This window comes from Physella acuta, unplaced genomic scaffold (genome assembly GCF_028476545.2).
Source record: "Physella acuta isolate Inbredline_101_S28 unplaced genomic scaffold, ASM2847654v3 ptg000722l, whole genome shotgun sequence".
Taxonomy (NCBI): Eukaryota; Metazoa; Mollusca; class Gastropoda; family Physidae; genus Physella; species Physella acuta.
In genome coordinates, this window is record NW_026732240.1 from 165,520 (window position 1) to 189,697 (window position 24,178).

Here is a 24,178-nt window from a genome sequence, read left to right on the forward strand (position 1 = left end):
ATCATTTGCAGTGCTTGTGTTCATGATTTTAACTTCTAACCATTTAGAATGTGAATCAATAACAATTAAGAACATTTTGTTCATGAAAGGTCCTGCGAAATCTATATGTATACGTTTCCATGGTTCGATTGGCCAGTCCCAGTTTTGCAAAGGTGCTGTAGCTGGTTGCTTTGAATGTTGTGCACAGCTTGAACAAAGCTTTACATATTTTTCAATATCAGCATCCATATGTGGCCACCAGAACCATGATCTTGCTAGACTCTTCATTTTGGAAGAACCAAGATGAGTATCATGTAAAGTTCTTAAAACTTCTTTTTGTAACATTTTGGGGATAATTACTCTTGACCCCCATAGTACACATCCATCTTCTAGACTTAACTCTGTTTTTCTTATTTTATATGGCCTTAAGTCATCATTCACAGACTCTTCAGGCCAACCATTCTTACAGTACTCATATACTTTTGTTAAGCACTCATCTTTTTGTGTTTCTCTTTTAATATCATTCACATTTACATTGGAGTTATCCATGATAGTGAAGAGAACAAATACATCTTCTGGTACATAGCTAAGGCTTTGGTTTTTTAAAGGTAATCTACTAAGACTATCTGCACTATTCTCAGATCCAGGTTTGTATCTCAATTCATAATTGTAATCATGCAGTTAGTGTGATAGCCCATCTTTGAATTCTTGGTGAGGCATGCTCAGGTAGGGTTTTATTTTCTCCAAATAAACCTAGCAATGGTTTATGATCTGTAAAGATGGTGAACTTCCTACCAAACAGAAACTTATGAAATTTCTTAACACCAAACATGATGCCTAAGCCTTCCCTATCTAACTGAGAATAATTTTTCTCAGCCTGGTTCAAAGATCTACTGGCAAAAGCAATGGGTCTGTCACCCTTTTCATCCATGTGGGACAAGACTGCTCCTACACCATCTGGTGAAGCATCACATGTTAATATAAGTCTTTTCCCTGGGTCATAGTGAGTTAGTAAGGTGTCAGAAGACAAAGCTTCTTTTGCTGTACTAAAAGCAGCTTCTTGTTGTTTACCCCAGTGCCAAGTTGCATTTTTCTGTAGCAGCTTGTACAGTGGTGATAGTTTACCAGACAGATTCCCTATGAACTTTGCATAGTAATTTATCAAGCCCAAAAAAGCTCTTAGTTGTTAGGTATTTTCAGGTTTGGGTGCTTTTTTAATGGCTTTTGTTTTCTCAGGTTGAGGTCTGATACCTTGCTTGCTTAATATATAACCAAGAAAACTAATTTCTGTCAGCATGAATTGACATTTATCTTTGTTTATCTTTAAACCTTTTTCACCAACTATTTTCAAGACTTTATCAAGTGTTTTAAGATGTTCAGTGTCATTCTTACCAGTTATGTACACATTGTCAAAGTAAACACAAACATTTGGAATATCCTTAAAAATACTGTCCATGACAGCTTGGAAAATTCCAGGGCTAGATGATATGCCAAAACATAGTCTTTCATATTGGTAGAGTCCTTTATGTGTGTTTATTGTCGTATAGACTTTTGAATCTGGATGCAGTTCTAGTTGAGTGTAAGCATGACTAAAGTCTAATTCAGTGAATTTATCTCCTCCTGCCAAATTCAAAGAAATTTCCTCAATGTTAGGAATAGGATACCTATTTAGCTCTATTTGCTTATTCAGTGTAGCTTTATAGTCTCCACAAATTCTTATAGAACCATCCTTCTTTAACACTGGCACAATGGGCGTTGCCCAATCGGAATAGTCTACCTTCTTTATGATGCCATTAGATTCCAATCTACTTAGCTCATTTTCAATTGTATCCCTCATTGCATAAGGTGGAACTCTAGCTTTACAGTATCTTGGATTTGTGTCTTTAATGCTTATCTTCACTGTTCTATCATTTAGTAATCCAGGATTACCAAAAACACATTTATTTTCAGATATAACTTTATCTATTGAAGTAAGACTAGATTCTCTTGCATTGTTCAATGAACATATACTCTCCCAATTTAACTTAAGATCAACTAACCAGTTCCTACCTAGTAATGGTGGTCCATTTCCTTCAACCACAAGAAGAGGAAGTTTAACACTTTGACCATTATAACTTACATGAACCATACACTCTCCTATTACCGGAACATTGTCACCAGTGTATGTTGTTAGACACTTGTGACATGGTTGTAGAGGCACTAATCCTCCTGTGACAGCGTCAAAGTCCTTCTTTGTGATGACTGTTAGAGATGCTCCAGTGTCAAGTTGGAAGCTGATGCTCTTACCGTTGATATTAACTGGTACATTGATGGGAGCATGACTTATTGATTTCACAGAGAACAGGTTGAAATCCGGCTGCAAATCAGTTTGAGCATTTTCACAGGTAGAGTGGTTCATTGGTTGGGTTAGGTAGTCTTGGTGAGAGTTAACATAGTGCTGCCTTTGGTTGCGGTACTGTCTTGACTGGCTAGATTTAGCAACAGACGAAGACTTTGCAAAGCAGGCCTTGGCAATGTGACCTTGCTTACTGCACTTATAACAAGTTGCAGACTTGAACTTGCATCGATGAGATGCATGGGGACCTTTGCATCGATGACATTTTTGATAATTATTACTAGATTTAGATCTAGGCTTTGAACGTGCAGGCTGTTTAGCATAAGTTGAAATGCTCTGATGGGGTTGGTGTTTGTTGACTAACCTGCTGTTTACTGCATGGATCTCTGAAGGCGTTAGAGATTTTGCCGCATCAGATGACTGCTGGAATGAAGTTGCTAGTTGTATTGCTTTTTCTAATGTTAGATCTGACTCGAGAAGCAACTTTCTTTGAACATCAGGGCTGTTTACACCTGTCACAAACTTTTCACATAGTCTGTCAGACAGCGTGTCTCCGAATTCACAAAATTCACTTAAATGACGTAAAGCAGCAACATATTCTGATATTGACTCGTTTGGTTGACGAGTCCTACCGTCAAATCTAGCTCTACATAGAAACTTTGATGGGGTAGGCGCATGGTGGTCTGTTAGCAATTTTCTCAGCTCGTTAAAGCTCTTGGTAGTTAGACTAGCTGGTGCGCATAAGTCCTTTAGTAGCCTAAATTGTTGAGGCCCTATGACTGTTAACAAAACAGCTCTCTTTTTGGCTTCTATCGTCACGTTGTTTGCTTCAAGGTAAAAGCTTAACCTATCTAGATAATCATGAATGATTTCATCATTCGAATCAAATTCTTTTATTTGGCCATACAGCGCCATTATTCTAGAAATACTTAGCCAATATGCTCTAGCAAACCTCTTTTTGAGTAAGTAGGTGCTCTTTCTAGTGGATTATCCCATCCTCGTCGCCAGATATAATAGATTGGAAACACTGACGAGAAGCCGCGTTGATTGTTAACAAGCCTTTATTCAGCCATGATGGAGAGAGAGAGAGGAACAGGAAGTAACAATAGATAAATACAAGGGACATCACTCAATAACAACATTATAAATATAACTAATACAAGAAGAGTGAGTTCCCCTGACCTCACAAATCCCAATATATTACATCTATAATATAAGCGGGCTGTGTCTGTCCTTCCTTCCGTCCGTCATCGCTATAGATTTTGGGACTATAAAAGTAAACTACGCACCATGCTGTGCTTTTCAGTGCACCTCAGTGTCTTATTATAAGTAATTGAGTAGGGTTTGTTTATATAACGGCATAAGGATATTTTATAATTTCCACTGTTTGTACAATTTTGCATAACGTAAAGAGAGTATTAAATACACGCACATTGCTAAAACATATTAAAAGGATCAATGTCAAATATAGTTTTCGTTAATATTCCTAGAAAAAGTGGATACATTTTAATAAATAATAACTGTAGGTTAGAAAAATCTAATTAAACTGTTTAGTAATTTTGCCAAGGGAGGTATTTTAAAAATAAATTGAACTCACGCTAAAAATGTGAATGCAAAATCTGCAAGACGGAATAATTGTTGAAATAATATAATTAGCAAAATGTGAATGCAAATTATGCAGACGTGTAAGAGTACATTATTGTTGGAATATTATAATTAGCATTGATTGATAAAAGGCTATCTTTTATTTATTTTATTCACTGAATTTAATGTTTACTACTTATACTTTTTATCAACTATTAAGCACTATTATAGACGCGTCATCACGTTCATTTGGTGCGCAATGGTTTTAGTTATGAAACTCTATTTTTTTTTTAAATTTAAAGTACTGGGAAAAAAATGCGTGAATTGATAAAGTGATATAATATGGTAGTTAAAACACGGATATTTTAAATACTGCTGGGGGTTTTATAGGAGAGGCGTAGAGAGGGGGGGGGGGGCAAATGTCCCCGGTTGCCGACCTAAGGGGGCGCCAAAGTGGGTTGGAAAAAATTTGCGGGGGGGGGGGGGGTGCAGGGGGTGGTGGAAATCGAAAGTTTGAGGGCGGTGGGAGGGTGCAAATCGAAAGTTTGAGGGGGTGCAAATCAACAGATTGAGCGGGGGGAATTTCAAATCAAAAGTGTTGCAAATCAAAAGTGAAAGGGGGGGGGGTGCAAATCGTAAGTTTTTCCCCGGGCGTCGGAAAGAGTCGCTACGCCTCTGTTTTATAGTCATTCACTGTGTCAGACGCGTCCGGCGGGTCTCGGAAAGGGCGCGATTTGGCGCTACGGGCTAGACTGTGAGCAATATGCCTTTATGATTGCATTTAAATTGTGTTTATGTTATGAGTGTTGTGTTTGTTTTTTCGTTGTTTTTTTTTGCGTTCGTTTGTGTTGTGTTTAGTTTTGTTCTGTTCCCAAGTTGGTACATTTAAAAAAGATTTACCGTGGCGGAGCACGGGATGCAGCTAGTATATATATATATATATATATATATATATATATATAAATATACATATATATATATATATATATACATATATATATATATATATATATATATATATATATATATATATATATATATATATATATATATATATATATATATATATATATATATATATATATATATTTTTTTTTTTTTTTTTTTTTTTCAACCTTACTGTTAATAAAATAGGCTCTATATCCAAATTTTCAAGGAATCTAAACAAAAATAGTATTTGGCATTGATCCTATTAATATGTTTTAGCAATGTTTGTGTATTTAATATTTTGTTCACATTATGCGAAAGTGAAAAAACTGTGGCAACTATAAAATAAATTTAAGTTGTTATATAAACAAACCCTACTCTATTACTGATAATAAGACAGTGCGATGCATTGAAAAGCACAGCATGGTCGTTATAAGTCAACATCCGTCCGATTGACTTCCTTTCTTAATTAAAATAGCCCGATTCAACAATGGCAAAGAGAACCAAGAAGGTTGGCATTGTTGGAAAGTATGGAACCAGGTATGGTGCCTCTCTCAGAAAAACTGTCAAGAAAATGGAGATAACTCAGCACATACACATGTCCCTTTTGTGGAAAGGAATCCATGAAGAGAAAAGCAGTTGGCATTTGGAAGTGCAACAGATGCTCTAAAACAGTTGCAGGGGGTGCTTGGGTTTATTCAACTACAGCTGCAGCTTAAGTAAGATCGGCACCCAGCACCCGTAAATCTACATGCATCGCTAAAAACCTCAACTGACTGGGGAATTCCCTACCCCATCCCACAGACCTGCATCTCTCTCCCAACTGTCTGCCCTCCACGAAATTCCATTTTACTAAGCACCCATGGTAAGAACTGAGACAATTTAAAAAATAATAACCATGGACAGTGTTCTCACAACCAGCTGAGTCCAACGTTTGTCAAAGTTTTTCTTTACCTTAATGACATTTCATTTGTTGATCTAATCATTCTTTAATCAATATGGCGCTACCAACACTATACGTTTTTGATTTTCATCCAATCGCCAAGAAACTTTGGGAAGTGGTTGTCGTTAAGAATATTCCAAAGAAAGTGTTTTTTCGAGACATTTTTACTGAAAAGATGCATGAAAGAAACTCTGACTTTTGGGAAGGTTTCTGCCTTTAATTTTTTATTTCTGAGGGTGGCGCTCCGGCAGTAAGGCGGCGCAGTTTACCACCCAGAGTTTCCCAACAGTACCTTGGGTCTGTTTATTGGGTGTCTTGCGCAACGGGTAAGCGTTACTTCTTAATTCAGTTGTAAAACTGCAGCCGGCACCTCGGCAGTAGTGTAACCCGGTGCGCCCCGCGCTCCCACATGAGCATTATGGCGCCTATATTCTTTTTAATGAGCGCCATACACTAGGGATACGTTGGGATACTAAAGTCGATTACTAAATCGAAAAAGGCGTGTCCTCCAGCGCTTTAGCAGTAGTAACGGTTGGTCGCCCCGAGTTACCCAGCGGATACATGAGTGCACGAAATCCGTTGATTGGGCGTCCTTCAATCACGCGAATATTCTACAATAGGGACAAGATGGGCCTCTACGTTCGATAACTAAATCGAACCAGAGGTTGCATCTGGCTACCTACGATGGTGTAACCAGTCACTTCCGCGAAGACCTTGACACCTAGGTGGTCGCCAAAAGGTATTCATCATCACTAATAAGGAATATGATCCAAAAAATGGCGGTGTTGTTGTTTACATGTTAACTAAACATATATCAGTTTCAGAAAATAAGGCCCCACGACTAAAAATACACAATTGGTAACGCTTTGATGAAACCCTTACAAATTGTTTCGTTACCATGGTATGTGGGTCTAGGTCGCAGCGGACGGGCACGCTAGTAAGTATAATAGAAACATTCTTTAACATTCCACTGTGATCGGTAAAGAGATTTTGATTTCTATGATGGAATTCTTAAATCTCATTATTTGTAGATATGCCCATTGGGTCATTAGCTTAGCCATCCTAAGAATCAAACATACAGACGCAGCTAAAGTAGATCTCAGTGAACTTATTAATCATTTACAAAATTAAAAGTAAGAAAAAAAAACCCACATATCTAAATACTAAATAAATCATGAGAAATTAAAAATAAATGTATTTGGTTAGTGGCGTCATAATATCGGGCGTTACCCTATGTGTTTACTAAAATTGTCACCCCATCGTCCCCAATTTATCATTTTCGGTGAGGAGTCACCCCTCTCTTACTAACCTGTTATTATTTTAGCTTGGTTTGTCATCAAATTGTTACCTCTGACCCCGCCTTATGACGCTGCTCTGTTCGTTTACTTAAAAAAAAAATAACTGTAAGACTGTAACATTTTTTACAAAACTACAAAACTACATAATAGTATAGTATAAATACACAATAAGCACGTATAAAATATAAAATGTAAAGAATATTTATATTATTATCTGTAGATCTTAAGTAGCAGTTGATTTGTTCGTTTAACTCCATTATAGTCTGACGGCCGACGAAGGGGCCCACTGATGATTTTCGCATACAGTGTTTCTTCCAGACATTTTTCTCCGGGGGGGGGGGGGCGGTCAACATTTTCCGGGGGGGGGGGGGGAGGCGGACACTAGTAAAAGTATATGTTTACTATATAAATTCCATCTCGTTCGGGGGGGGGGCGGTAGACTTTCTTCGGGGGGGGGGCGCTCTCCCCCCCCCCCCCGAAGAGATGCCTGGAAGAAACTGTTCGCATAGGGGCCCGAAATTCCTAGCTACGCCACTGTATATAGATTCCATTTCTATCGGGGGGGGGGGCGGTAGACCTCCTTAGGGGGGGGGGGGGGGACTTCCTTCGGAAAGCCCCCCCCCCCGCCCCCCTCCCCTCACCGAAGAGATGCCTGGAAGAAACGGATCCCCAACAGTTGACATTTTATTTCCTAGATCTTTAAATACTTGCGTATTTTCACTAGCATTTGTTTACTTATTAGTAAACCATTTCAATTAATACACACACATAAATAGTAGGGCCCCCAAAATGTATGCCAGGGGACCCGCTCAAGCATGTGTCGTCGGCCCCTCAGCTACTTCACTGGGTGACACTCGAACTTGTGACGCCAATGCGCGTGGAAATGAGCAAAGCTCCATTTTTCTATAGGCCTACGTTGTACATGGACGACCATTTAATATAATTTTAATTGAAACAAACAGGATCTAGATATAGATTTACTTTATATTAACAAATAAGAATAATATAAACTGTTTGTAAAAATAGTTAGAACAAATGAAAATGCGTTTCCTAATGGTACTCGCGAGGGAATACTGCTGTTTGGAAACAAGGTTTATTTTTAGAAACAAAATCTCAGACCGAGGCTACAATATTCAAGATGGCAATTGTTAGACATACAGTCGAGAAAGGAAAAAGCACTAGATCTAGATCTAGATCTATAAAGTTATAAAAAACTAGATCTACTTGGAACCATCACATACACATATGGTAAGTTTGGTAACCGTAACTTTATTGGCTTTCAAGAATCGTGGAATGATTTTAGATACTGATGTCCAATAGGCAATAATAGACTCTTCCATAAATAGGCCTAGGTAAAATCTTAGTTTAGCGTCGTAAATTCGGCCAAAACTAGTAATGTAGGAGAGAGTGAATTTATGAATATGTCATTAAATATGGGTATATTTTCGTATATTTTGATAAAATATTATAAATAATTGAATAATAGATCACCATTTATGGTTAAATCAATTTAAATATCCTGAAATTAATTTTTATCAACCCTGTTCGAGATAGTGAATTTGCTATTAAAAACAGCAGCCATCTTAAGAAAATGTTATTTAGAGTAGCTTCCCTTTCATTTCTATTCGTATGAAAATGTATTTAAATATGATTGTCTTGTTGTATATTCCGTATAACAAAGCATTTTTTTTTTAAATTCTGCTCTTTAAAAACTGAATCTCCTAACAAACAACTTTATTAATTCTAGAAGCATCGTGAGATGCAACTTGTATCCATGTTTTAAATCACGTTTTTTTTTACCAATGTTTATTTGATCTTACTATTACTAGATCTATAATAATCTATATAGTTTGAGTTTTTTCTTATTGTTTGAATGTTCACTATTTTCATTGCAGGTTTTTTTAGTGATTCTCTCGTAACTTATGACATTTTTTTTTACTTCTCTTTACCTTAATTAAACCCCAACCTCCGTCATATTTTTGTTGTCACTGTCACAACCAGTCATAAGGGGTCATCCATAAATGACGTCACACTCGTAAAGGGGGGGGGGGGGTGTCCGTAATTTTGTGACGATGTGTGATGAGGGGGAGGGATTCAGATGTTGCGACGTCACATTTTTGCATTATAAAAAAGCAATGTTAGAAAACGAATTTTAGACGTTATTTCGCGTTTTAGATAACTGTTTTAATAAATTGTAATAGTTTAGACAAGATTTTGGAAAAATATCGATGTTTAAAAAAAATTCAACTGCAATTTTGAGGGGGGTTGTAGGTTGAGGTGTTGCGTCATTTTAGGGGGGGGGGGGTCTGGCTTTTTGTGACGACGTGTGACGGAGGGGAGGGGGGAGGTAAAAATCGTCAAAAAAGCGTGACGTCATTTATGGATGACCCCTAATGTAAAAATTACGCTTCGCTCTGCCTTATCTAAGATCTCTAGCCATAATTTTGACAACAATAAATGTTTGTCATCATTTATATACACAGAGAGACAAAATGTATTATCCACCAGCTTCCCTCGTAAAGCATCATCTAAAATAATCAGCCACTCCACCCCTTAAGTGCGTGTTGTCATTATGGTCGATCGCAAGTCTCCACCTGCCAGACACATTATGGTTATCCTTTGTTGTCAAAATGTCAATATCAAGTACCCAAGTGAGTGATATGGGGTTGTCCATAAATGATGTCACATATGATTTGCTACGGGAGTGAGTGAAGATTTGTGACGTCAACTCAGGCGGCTCCGCAATTTATGACGTTTCGGTCTCATGAAAGGAGGTGAACGGGGAGAAATACCTAGGTGATTGATGGAGAACCTCTTTAATGCTTTGTTCAATCAAAATAACCATAAATAAGCATTAGTATACGTATACCTTGCTTAAAACGAATCATCACAAATGTTGCAAGCCTGCTAGTTTAAGACATTTGGCAAAACGGCCTCAACACATTATCCCCGTCAAAAAGGCTTGCCACCAAATACCTGCCGGCGAATAAGCCGCGTCTAATGCGGGGCGTTAGGAATACGGCCATTAGCATGGGCCGCGTTAGAGCACCAGTAGGCTATCGCGCTTTGTAAGATGACGTAAATACTTAAATTCAATTTCGCTAAACTGCGCGAAAATTTAGTAATGTTCCAAGGTTTGAGGAAATTTATTTTCTTGGACTTAAATTGAAATATCATGTTGACTGTCTGGCTCTTAATTTCCGAATATCACTTTTAATGTATCAAGATTCAGAACTATAATTTACTTTAATATAAGTGTCATCTTATCGTTTATTGTGCTTTTTATAAAGCGCAGAGCAGCTTCAAAATCGTTAAAAGTTAAAAGTATATATTTTCTATATAAATTATATAAATTTCATTTCGTTCGGGGGGCGGTAAAAATTTTTCAGGTGGGCAAAGCCCCCCCCCCCCAAAGAGATACCTGGAAGAAACTCTGTATGTTAGGGGCTGTTTAATGAACACCAACTTATGTAATCAAATTAAACGTCGCAAAAGCGTCAAAAAGGCAGTGCTTGTTGTTTTTTTTTCTATAAAATTTGCCTAACGGTCGGCGGTACCGGTACATGACGTCACGTGTGAGCGTTAACTCGGTGACGATGTGCTAAGTGGGGGAATGAAAAGGTGGGGTTCGAGAAATGCGACTCAGCATGCTTTTTACATTTCTTGACCCTTCTTAATAGTTCTATCGTCCCCACTGAGAAAATGGATCACCAATGAAAGACGCGTCATACTTCTACAGCTGGTCTTTCTCCCACAACCATCCCGTTTTCACGAAAAAAACAACAACCTGACCCGTCTCTAAAATCACATCGCTGAGTTCTACTCAACCTCTCCCCACCACAAATCACAATTTCTATCTGAAACAATATGTTCATATGTTTGTTCTGTAATAATGCACGCTGTCATTACTATCTTAAGAGCGACGTCATTTATAAGCGATCTAATATTGATTTGCTTACTGCAAATAAAGTGTTCAAAAGTTCGACCTCCCAACAATTGTTATGGTCTTGGATGCACACTATTAAGTCTGAAAAGGTTTATTAGTCATTAATGTCAACTATATTTAAAAAAAGAAAAATTACTATACAGGGGGTCATCCATAAATGACGTCACGCTTTTTTTGACGATTTTTACCCCCCCCCCCCCCCCCCCCCTCCGTCACACGTCGTCACAAAAAGCCAGAGCCCCCCCCCCCCTAAAATGACGTCACACCTCAGCCTACAACCCCCCTCAAAATTGCAGTTGAATTGTTTTTAAACAGCTGTATTTTTCCAAAATCTTGTCTGAACTCTGTCAAAATAGAGTATTTTAATCAATTGTTATTTCAATGTATTACAATGTATTAAAACAGTTTTCTAAAACGCAAAATAACGTCTAAAATTCGTTTTCTAACATTGCTTTTTTAAAATGCAAAAGTGCGACGTCGCACCATCTGAACCCCCCCCCCCTCCCCCAACGTGACAAAATTACGGACCCCCCCTCCCCCCTACGAGTGGGACGTCATTTATGGACGACCCCCAGGCATATATTAAAACAATACAAAACAATCATATTAAACCATAAAATCAACACAAAAGACATGCGAATAGACAATTTATTGTTTTTGAAACATGGCCGCTGCTTGTATTTACTCATTGTTGTCTCGAACGGGGTAGTTTAAAGTTAATTCCAGGATATTTATGACTGGTTTGGTCTTGGATTGTGATTTTTTATTCAATTATCTGTTATATTATGTAAAATATGACATAAATATGGCCAAATGAAAGAAATATTCATTAGTTACCTTCATCGCACATTACTAGCTACGTTGGAATTTACGACGCTAAACTAAGATTTTACCTAGGCCTAATCCTAATTAAATATTTATTTAATATTTAATATAGTCTAGGCCTAATGAATTGTGTTGGGTTCTTCTACTAGTCTAGATCTAGACTAGAATCTAGAATAGATCTAGATCTAGATCTCTAGAAATAATTCTAGATTTCTAGATCTAGAATCTAATCTATAAATCTAGATTCTAGATTAATAATTATCTAGATCCAGAAGTCTAGAATTAGTAGAATGTAGATCTAGGATCTAGATCTAGATTCTAGTTCTAGAAATTCTAGATTAACTAGAGTCTAGATCTGGATATTATCAATCATATTATATTATTATTCATATTAGATCTAGATCTAGAGTAAAGTGGCGTCTGCGGACAGTTGCCTCTGCTGTGTGGACACCTTGCTGTTTTTCGCTTAAACAATAATTGTATGAATGTTTTATACGAAACTAACGCAAACAACACAAAGCATGTCCATTTTTAAACACATCTGAGTCAATTTCTTCTATTTCACTCAATAGGGAGATTAATTGGAATTTTTCAAAGTTGCGATGTATGACGTTTTATGTAGGGAACTTCACCCGGATGAAGAGCACTAGTCCCCGGATTAGAGGAATAAATCGAACCAATCATAGCTTAGTTAACTGGGTTAACTATAAATAGCTTATATATATATATAGAAGCTATTAATATCATAATTAAGGTTGTTTAAGCCATCTTAGAGGAAAAATTGGGGTGTCCGCATAAGGGATATTGATATACCTTTTTTGAGGGTTAACCTTTTGCGGACACTAATGAAAAATCAGAGTATATTTCTTACAGTTTAAGTAAAAAGGAGCTTTGAACTAATCTTGATACTCCAGATTTATATTTAAATTTAAGTCTAAATCTAGATCTATAAGTTTTTAGTAATGTTTTTAGGTTTTAAAAATATTTTTGATCATCAAACATGTCTACTAAGCTAAAAGTGAAATAAAATCTCAAATGGGTCCTGAGTTTCTTTCAGGCATCACTTTAATTTCATTAAAACTTATTTCATATTTCTTCATATTTTTTGTTTTCCAATATATTAATAATATATAAAATAATTAACAACACTATTTATGTATGTAACATGTTTATTTCAATCATTTAAATAGAAACAAAATGAACAAAATATGCCTTGTCCGCATAAGGAACAAGTGTGCGCACAGAAAATAAAATGTAAAAAAAAGCGCACTTAGTGTCCGCACAGAGTCTCACCACTGAAAATGTTAATACATTCAATGCTATGTGTATGAATACAAAATGAATCAGACATGATTAAACTAGAAAGAATGCGGAGTAAGACAGTACTTTCGGTTTGTTTCTATGTGAAACGGTTACTGAATGGCGCTCAATGGAAATCGGCACTTCTAATTTTTTTTTGCTACGTCTGTCCGCAGACGCCACTTTACTCTAGATCTAATTTATTGGGGTAATCTATCGTTTTGAGTACTTAAAAATCGCCCGCGACTTGTAATGTGAAAACCAGGTGACTCCTTAAATTTTAATAGGCCTAATTATTTCACATTTTGAGGAGGATTTATGTTTTTTAAAATACAAAAATGTTTCCTTGTTTCATTTATGTACCTGTTTTTAAACAATTGAATTAAAACTTTTCCGTAATAAATGAAGACTAGCGATGTTTCCAACAGATGCAACCATGCTCATTTACTATAGCAGCCATCTTGTTGAAGTTTTATTTTTATAAGCTTTTAGCGCGAGATTCAGGGGGAAGCCACTCTATTTTACATATGGCTGCTGTTTATATAGCAAATCTTGCTCTCAGACACTGCTGTTTAAAGTTAATTTCTGGCCTATATCGATATATTTAGCCATTGATTAAGGTTTATTATTCATTTATCTATATTTGACACAAACATATGACAACACACTCCTATTAAAGCCTTGACAATGAGGTAACGTGTTTGTACATTAATAGCCGCGGGCGATTTTACGTACCCAAAAAGATAGATTACCCTAATTGGTAATCTATCATTTTAGTTTTAGGTGACTCCTTAAATTTTAATAATCATTTCACATTTTGAGGAGGATTTATGTTTTGAAAAATACAAAAATATTTCGATCTCCTTGTTTCATTTATATAATCTACCTGTTTTTAAACAACTGAATTAAAACTTTTCAGTAATAAATGAAGACTAGCTATGTTTCCAACAGATGCAACCATGCTCATTTACTATAGCAGCCATCTTATTTTTTTTATTGTAAACTTATAGCGCAAGATTCAGGGGAAACCACTCTAACTTACAGATGGCCACTTTTTATATAGCAAATCCTGCTAGCAAACACTGCTGTTTAAAGTTAATTTCTTGCCTATATTGATATTTTTAGCCGTTGATTTAGGTTTATTATTCATGTATCTATAATATTTTACACAAATATATCACAATATACTTCTATTAAAGCCTTGACAATGAGGTAACTTTTTCGTACATTACTAGCCGCGGGCGATTTTACGTACCTAAAACGTACCTATTAATCATATTATTATTAGTTATTAGATCTAGAAATCTAGTAGGCCTAGATATTAGAGATATATTGTAGATATTAAAGTAGATATCTAGATTCTAGGGTAATCTATCATTTTAGGTGCGTAAAATCGGCCTTAGTTAGTAATAGTTACTAGAGTCGCGAAGTGCCACAGCCGATCACACATAGCGAAAAATTCCGAATTCACGATTTTCATCGGGCGCTATTTTGTAACTGTTTCATATAGAGACAAACCGAAAGTACTGTATTACTCTGCAGCCATTCTACTCTAATGTGTAAGTTATTTTGTATTCCTACACATAGAATTTGAGATATTCATGTTTTAGTAGCTTCACTACATGCGATATTTTTTTCTCTCACACGATCACCTGCACCTGCTAGTGTCACGATCGTATTTTATGCATCTTAATCCCATTTTAATAGCTTAAATAAATAATAAATATTTTACACTTTTAAACCTGTTGTTGATTATATTATTAATTAATAGATTGCAAAACCAAATAAAAAACACTTTAATTAAATTTATTAACTACACATCACGGATGACGCAGTGATAACTCAAGGGACGCAACTGTAATAATCATCACATAGGGACGTAACAATCACTAACAAGACATAACCTAACATTTGCTTAGACATGCTTGTATGTGGAGACACCAACTAGTTCTAGAAGAAGTAGATGAAGTAATTTAAAACAACAGAAAAATTTATAAACTATACAGATTCTAGACTTAGCTTGAAATATAGAGCATCTAGATCTAGGCTAGTCTAGCTCAAGTTGTTGGTTACACTGCAAGGATAAACCACCCTAATCGTAATCCAAGCTGTGGCCACCCCCATTTCACCTCTCAGGTTGCTTTAATAACCTTAGCTATAGTATTTACAGGGTCCCGCACATATGTAGAAGCTATTTATAGTTAACCTAATTATAAAAAGCTTTGATTGGTTGGTTTTATTCATCTCTTCCTGGACCTAGTGTTTTCATCCGGGGGAACTGGGATCACCGGCTGACGTCATACATCAACTTAAAAATTTAAAAACTTGTCTTCCAGAAGGAGAAAACAAAAGAATTTGACCTGGATATATTTAAAAATGGACATGCAGATACCAGTAGTTTCATATAAAACATCCAAACAATTATTATACGAAGCAATAAACTGGCTAGTAATGTGCGAAAAAGTTGCCCCATTGTTAAGGCTTTAATAGAAGTATATTGTGATATATTTGTGTCAAATATTAGCCTATAGATAGCGGAATAATAAACCAAAATCAATGGTAGGCTGTTTGGTTAGTCTACTTTCAATTTCAATGTTTATACTATCCTCGTTTAGCAAGCACTTTCCAAAATGGTTTCAATATCCTGTCCCGAGTAGTACAAATGAGAATTTCATAGTTATCGCTGAACTACAGTAACCGGGACTGACCTCTATATTTAAATATGTTAATGACGGTTTATAAAATGCAATTGTGACCTTATTACACTCTTTGTCTTACCCGAACCATTAGAGTGAGACTTGATCCTAATTAGTGCATGCTTCGAGCTCAATAATTTTAAAAAGGCAAGTTATGTTAGAGCCAAATTGAAATGCAGTACAGTTCAACCTCTTATTGATCAAAATATAATACATTTACTTACTAACTGGATCAGCTTACCGTGTTAAATGCTGGCCTAACTCAACACTTAGGACGACATTAAGGATGCCATTATTAATAATCATTTGTGTCAAAGCGGGTGGTGTTGGGGTGTAGTTTAGCTATGTTTGTTTTAATAAAAACATATAGATGTAAGCAAATACTTGATACAGACATGTATTAGCGCCCAATTTTTTTTAAAATTATGAAACACACTTCACAGCTTCTGGGTTTGTTATTTTATATTACATTACGACGCAAGAGCTCAAAGCGATTTGCTAAGCTGGTGGCATGGTTTCGTTTTCATTAAGGGGTGGAGGGATAAAACTAATGATTGTGAAGCCATCGTCAATTTTAGTATTTGGAAATACCTGTTTCTAATAAAGTCTGTTGATCAAGGATAGTTGGGTGAGCTTTTGACCTGTTTACTTTATTTATCTTACAAGCGGCGCTTTAGTGAAAGTTGCTCTTTTTATTCTTGTGTTAACATGAACTTAAAATCAAATAACTTCTAAACTACGCTTTGTATGTTAAAAAGCATATAATGCCACAGCGGTTCAGAGTCTCAGCTTTTTATAATCGACAACGTCTTGGAATAATTCTCAAGTCCGTACTTGTGGCCACTATGTCACAGATATTAAACACCCCCCCCCCCCCCCATAATTAGGTTGTCGCTTGACCTACTTTTTACAGTCATGGTAATGTGATGGCTGCTGAAAATGACGATAATGTGATTCAATTTTTTTAACAATGTTTCATGGTAATTTCAGAAATATATACTTAAAATTATTATTTTGCATATTATTCAACGATACCGGTCTAGTTTTAACAATGGGCGTTTAGTGTTTGATGCTAACTTGCCATTTGTACATTTTTTTGGTCTAATCGCTGAGAATATCAAGCAGAAGATAATAAAAGTAAGCATACTGAAAATATATTCTAAACTATAGAAAAATTATAATTTGCATTCTATTAAACTTCTATTAATGTTTTAAAAATCATGCAGGATAATATAAAACCTATAAAGGATAGCTTGATCAAGGCCACAGCTAACTAAGCCCGCCGTGTATTGTGAATGGGGAGAAATCTAGCAGACGACACATTTCTGCTGAACGGCAATCACGTCACAAAAACACTCTTTAAAAAACTAACCCACCGTATCACTGAAAATCAGTCTTATCATCGTAGCCATTTAAAAACAAACACATTTTTTCACAAATCATTTTCTAGGCTACTGGTTAAATTGGATAAATAAAATTGGTATCAAATTAAAGGTAAATAACTGTAGTTTTTAATTTTTAAAGTCGTCATGAACAATAATGAAGTTCAAAATCTTAGGCCAAACCCTACCCTTAATGCCATTTTATTAAAATCTTTTTGCCGAAAACAAAGCATGGGAAATGTGTGCCGTGCCAAAATCCAATCATTTGGCTGGATTTATTAGTCATGTCGCGACATATCTAAAAATAGTATGCATTGCGCTTTCCTCATTAATGATCTTTTTTATCATTTTTTTTAAAGTAAAAATTTGAATTATTAGTTAAGATTGCAGTTTTAGTAACATGGTATACTTACCCTCTGTAATTTAAAAAACATGGCATGTTAATTATGTACAGAAATTGGCAAACAACATAAAAATATTAAGTTTGTTTGTTTTTTGTTTTTTTTTTACTACCACTACCAGCCACACCTAGATCTAGGCCTCAATACTATTCATTAATTTTTTTCTTAATTGTTTATTGATTGTGTTAAATTTTAGCTATCTAAATTCATTTCTAAGATATTTTAATATGCTTCTATAAAGTTTTATTGAAAAATGTTTAAAAATAATCGAGAAATCCACCCATGAAATCAGGTCACAGTTTTAGTAGTTTTTTCTTCATTAGCGCATAATAGGCTGAACCTGACTTGGGAATTTTTTTCAGTAATGACTTTGCACAGAAAGTTAATATATGCTAAATTGACTTAGTTTACTAGTGTGCTAGCTACTATTGATACTTTTTTTTCTTAAAATTTTTTTTTCCCCTAATAATGTGAAATAATTACTAAAATGTAATGAGTCACCTTTTTTTCACATTACTAGTCTTGGACGATTTTATGTACCTAAAACAATCGATTACCGTATATTGTGATAAATTTGTGTTAAACATTATAGACGAGCCGACCCGCGGCGTATCATACACCACTATTTAGTTGTTTTATTTTCTACTTTTCAGTACTACATAATTTGTGAATTCGACCAATACTGGGACTGAAAATATTTTGCTTTAAAACACTATCAGTAGCTCATTAAGAACGAACCCCCCCCCCGTGAAAGCAAACTCCTCTTAGTTACCTCCCCTAAATTTAAAATCGTTTCAAACTACATTATCTGCCCCTAATAGCCGTCACTAAACCCGGCTCTACGATTGTAAACATTTAGCCTGAACCACAGCTCACCAGACCATGTAGGGTAGGGGGTGGTAGGGAGCATGCTTACAGCTTGGTGTTTTCTAGGGTCTCCAAGAAGAGAATTATATAGATAGTTAGATAGATAACTGGGTAAAACTCCATTTCAGCGTATTTTATTCCCCGCTACATGTTCACCTCCAGTTGAGCTTATCCATATTTCATCTATCTCTAAATGACTGGAAGGGGGGGGGGGGGGGGGGGTAATGTTATGTCAAGCTCTCATGTGTATGTATATAAATTATTTACTCAAATCTATTATTAAAATGTAAACATTTTTTAATCTCTTTAGTATACCCTTGGTTTTGGTGTAGTGATATTTCATATGTAGAAAGTTCAGTGTGTATGCTTATCACATTGCACACATTTGATAAAAGATAACAGTCATTATAATTATCTTGTGCTACATTTTCATTTAAAGCACCACTGAACAAGTGTAGAACTTAATGCAATTACTTTTACAAGTAATTTGCCCTATATTTAAAATACATATTATGGCTACCTTTAAAGTTGATTGTTGATGCTTAAAGTGATTCTGGAATTTTTGTGTAGCCTATCTTTTTGTGAAGCCTATCAGTGCCAATTAAAGTGAAATTATATTCGGCAGAAAACAGATTTGAATAGCAAAATGCATATTCGATCTTCGCCATTGATAATCTTCTTAACCAGATTTTGTTGGGTGATTTTTTAAAATATTGATTGATAGAATAATATCTTTAGAAGCTTCTTTTTCAATACTTTTGCAGAATTTGTTTTTGAGGATATTTTATTCCTCTGCGAAGGACATGAAGTATGCAAATCACGATGGAAGGGATCTACTTGGGTTTACATGTACTTCTTAAATTAGCTAAAGAACCTTTTTTAATGATTTGATTGCTTTTTATGAATTTTTACATTAAGAAATGAATGCTGTAAATGATAATGTAAAAAATAATAATATTTTTACAACTTTTTACAGCTTGTTGTTGTTGTTTTGTTTTTGTTTTGGCGGAGGGAGATAAAGTGACGTCATCAGCTATCTCAAATAGCAGTTGTTCATGTTATGACATATGCAATAGGCCTTCAGAATGACCTCTCCACATTGTCTAGTTGGGGGGGGGGGGGGGATGCCATACTATCAATTTTTAATAGCAGTCCAAGACTATTTGAAAAGCTTACATATTGATGTGTTTACTGTTGTCATAAGTATAGGTCTGCTTGGCTCAGATGGCTTTTTTGTTTTCAAGTTTTTTCCCCTTCCAAATATGATTTATTTGAAAGTTTAAAAAAAGGTCCTGGTATCTAATTTCAATGTCTGTCAAACTAAAATGTTAAAATTAATATTAGGCTCCTTTAAGTTTTAAAAAATAGAGGTACCTCTAAGAAACGACATAAACATTTAGAAATTGAAAACGGTGCGAATGATCATTATTGTTTAAATTAAATGGGCTCCTGAAAATTGGGCTTCCATAAATTTGGCTCCAGATTAAATGACTCCCAAATTATTGGCTCCTGGCAAATGAATCGTATGACTACTATTGGCATAAAGGTAACCATTTTGTCCTACCTCTACTACCACTATAACCTATGTTAAATGCCTGAATGAACCAACAATGATTCACAAACAAAGCAAGCCATTATCAGCTAAATTTCACTAATTAAAATTTTTTTGATAATGTTTAATTTACAACAGTAAAGATCTGTTGTTTAAAAGCAAGCACAAGTTTAAAGGTATGATAAACATGATATTTACAGGATAACATTTTGTCTTGATAGCCTACAAGCATACTACAGGTATGAATGTACAGCGTAGACCTCTCTCCCCACACACTGAGTTGGAACAGCCTACAACCGACTCATTTATGGAAGTCATAGCATGATGAACTTATATTTTAAACATACTCAGGGATGCCACTCTCCGGGATATCCCCGATTTCCGGATTCGAGAATAGTATTTTTTTCATTTCCGGATTCGCAAAATTTGAGTTTTAAAATTTCCAGGTTTTCAGTTTTATAGAAATAAAGACAGTTCTAAACTTGAGAATTGTTTTAATTAGCAAGACACCTGAGCATTTTTACAGCTTATGGCTCTTAACCTTTCGCGCATGCGTAGATGGTACAATGTCCACTGCTGTGAAGGCTCGGCTAGTAATCAACATTGACATGACGTCATTTTTACGCTGCCACTGTTGTATTCTCATCTGACACTGAAAAAAATTTTAATAGAATCTTGATAAAAAATCAGAATGTAAAGTTCGAAAGCAGTAGTCATTATCCAATAGACAGTCGTTTTTAGCAGGAAACCATTTTAGCGGAACTAAATTAACATTTATAAATGCATATCTAACCATTTCTAACCTTAGTCTACCCGACAGCACTCGGACATCTTGGTCACTGCAACTTATGATTTTTTTCTTGGTCTAATGTGACCTTACCGTGAACTCGTGTAGTCAAGTGATACATCTTAAAAAATTTCTTAGATACTAGGATCGCGCGTAAAGCAGTTTTATTTAGATCTGGCTCGTATTGTAAACAAGGAAAACTATTAGCCTTTACCTATTAACTTTGCAATTAACCAAGAATTAAAAAACCCAACTATTTTTTTTTTCGTTCATGTAGATAATTTATTAGTAATGACGTCACCAACAGTCTAAAATTTTTAATTCACTTTTCATAAAACTGTTTTGAAATCTTTACAAATGCTGAAGATTAGGGGCTAGACTAACCCGTAACTACGATCACTGATATCTAAATTTGTGTGAACTCATCTTGCCCCCAAGTACGTAGTTGGTACTGTTTGTTTAGTGGGGCAGTTAGGTACAATTCATGCTATGACATATTAGCTTTCCCATGTCTGGACTACTGTGACCTCACAGTGACCCCTCCACCATAATGGGGAGGGAGACTGGTAATTTAAATAGCAGACTAAAGTTTCTTAGCAATAAGCATAAATAATGGTGTGGTTACAACCTATAGTGTTTTTTTTTTAATTTTTGGTTCCAAAGTGTTTTTTCAAGTAGCCTATTGTTTCCAAAGCACTATTTACTAAAACTAGGACCTAGGGTAAATAAGTCTAGGCCAGGGGTCGGCAACCTGCGGCTCGCGAGCCTCATGCGGCTCTTTTGATGTCAAGGTGCGGCTCTTCAGCTCCATGCACAAATATTAAACATTATTTTATTTTTAAAATTAAAAAAAGTATTAGTCGCAACACTCAGTAATGAACGATATAATAATACCTATAAATAATAAACACTTGCAATTATATTAGAACATTTAGTTACTCCCAATTTCAATGTACTTCCTTGTTTTCTAAAACTGAGTTATTTAATTGTAAACAATGCTTGTGCTTGGATCATATTTATCCGGGCTCGGGTTTACCTATATTACCTCCCAGTACGGCATGGGACATGCTGTATAAAAGTCTTGAGTTTAAGTTAATCACTCACCGTACTATCACCTTTGATCAATGACCGCCTAAGTGTCAGGGACGGAAAGTGACGCTATCGCTGGGGCACCGCGTAGAGCCCCTAGCTCGGTTTAATCATTGAATATCATGTGCCGCATTATCAATATTGTAGTGTGTTCCTCAAAACTAACGTAGGGATAGCCCTGGGCGCCAAATCGCACTCTGCTGAGCAGCCGGAGGACGCACCTGATACGAATTAGTGAGCGACTATACCAACTCATTGTGTCGACAGCCTATCGCGCTATTTAAAATGAACGTAGGCGGCATGGTGCTCAGGGTAAGCCCCGGGCGCCAAATCGCCCCCTGCCGTGCGCCAAGTGCGCGTCTGATTTGTTCGATTAAGTCAGCGATTATTGTTGCCCATCGTGTCTTTAGTGTGTAGCCCTTTTTTTAAAGGAACGTAGGCGCTTAGGGCTCGCAGGTGAGCCCGGGGCACTTCGTTTCACGCAATGGACATGGTGCTTGCAGCTGCGCCAGTTGCAGTTTTGCAGCTGAATATATTAGTACCCCTTACCCGCTATCTAGAACGCCCAATGCCAAGGGCTAAAATGGCCGCTGGGGAAATCTGGGCGCCAAACCGTGTATGGACAAATATCGCACCGTCCTGGGCGCTGCCCATAAGAAATTTTTTTTTCCGCAGAAATCTTCTCGGGAGTATTTTCATTTACTCTCCAAAGTTTCGTGGAAATCGGATGAATGGTGTCGAACTGCATCAGACTTTTTTATGTTTTTATATACCGCACCCTGCCTGGGCGCCGCCCTTGCGAAATTAAAAATGATTTTTTGTGTGTGCAGAAACCTCCCCTGGAGTGTTTTAATCAACTCCCCAAAATTACCTGGCGATCGGTTTAACAGTGTCAACCCGCTATCGTCTTTTATTTTTATAAACTGTATCGCTCCCTGCTGGGACGCCACCCCAGCGAATTTTAAAATTTAGTAAATTGTACCTTTTGGTTCTTCCGTCTCAAAAGGTTGCCGACCCCTGGTCTAGGCTACTCAATAACAGCAGACCTAAATTAGTACATTACTTTTATATTATTATCACTATTATGCTTAACTGATACGACTAATAATAATAATTTAATTAAAAACAATGATATTAGATCGTGAACAAATACGTTTTGTGTTGGAAAAAATAGTTTCCTTATGTTAATAAATTATTTTAATAGTTTAAAGTTTGGGAGAGTGGGGTAGGTAACCTTAAAAACACATTATGGTAGAATAACACATTATGGGGTAGAAATGGGTCTAAAACTATTACATATGTTGGTTTCAGGGCTGGTAAAATTAGGGGATTGCTTTTCAGGATGCGCTTGAAAAATGAGTGGCACCCCTGCATACTATTTTTTATACTAGGTTAAACAATATAAAAAATAAGGCCTTCCGACCAAGAGATGCATACATTGTATTACTTGTGTGTTGGCTAAGCTTACTCTAAAGAATAGTGATGTAGGGGTCCCACTGTCAGGAGTCGTAATTGCGGGAGCTGTTTTGTCTAGAGCCAAATTGACTGCAGCATATACGTTATGAGCCTATTTGTCGGGCGCCTATATGATGGGGTCCATTTGTCACTTGCCCTTTTGACAGGTTCAATTTAAAGGGGCTCTTATGTCAGATTGTTTTGACAGGGCCGTTTTGATGCCACACAATAAACAATGCGGTAGGAATAAAAAATTTTTTTAGCTTGAATACTTTAATAGCAATATTTAGTGTGAGTTGAGTTTCTTTTTAAATTACCTCCCCTGGCATAATTATTAAACATTTTAATTGATTATTTTTTTTTCGACTCTACTGTTCTTGAAATAAATCAATTCTTCTAGGAATTAAAAAATATAATTTGACATTGATCTGTTTAATATGTTTTAGCAATGTGCGTGTATTTAATATTTTCTTCATGTTCTTTTGTTTATGTATGTAAAAGAGTAAAAACATTGCTAAGTATCAAAAAAATTTAAGTTGTTACTTAAATAGACCCTACTCCAATTCTTATAATAAGACAATGCACCTCTCTATTCAAACAATTCCAAATCTAGCACCTGCAATCTCCTTAAAAAGTCTCAGAAAAATTAGCAAAGTAAAACTGGTATGGGGAAACTTGGGAGGGGAATATTATTGGGGCATGACAAAAGTACATCATCAAATCCCATTTCTGCTATATATAGTATGAGCTCCCTTATATGACAGAGTTGATCAGTATTTCCAAACTGTTGCTAACAGAACCAAATGATTGAAT

The 24,178-nt window shown here is 36.0% G+C and overlaps 1 protein-coding gene across 3 annotated transcripts in view; it reads left to right on the top strand.

The window, feature by feature from the left end:
• The first annotated feature begins 7,923 nt into the window (after positions 1-7,923).
• Positions 7,924-24,178, top strand: part of LOC131949959 (phosphatidylinositol 4-kinase beta) — a 46,562-nt gene continuing 30,307 nt past the window's right edge. Inside the window, exon 1 of one of the 3 annotated variants that reach the window (XM_059311929.1) lies at positions 7,924-8,314. The gene's annotated coding sequence lies outside the window, so the exon portion shown is untranslated. Of the gene's footprint in view, positions 8,315-13,755; positions 13,829-18,993; positions 19,180-24,178 lie in introns of those variants that run through there. The other 2 variants (XM_059311931.1, XM_059311930.1) reach the window with 2 other exon arrangements.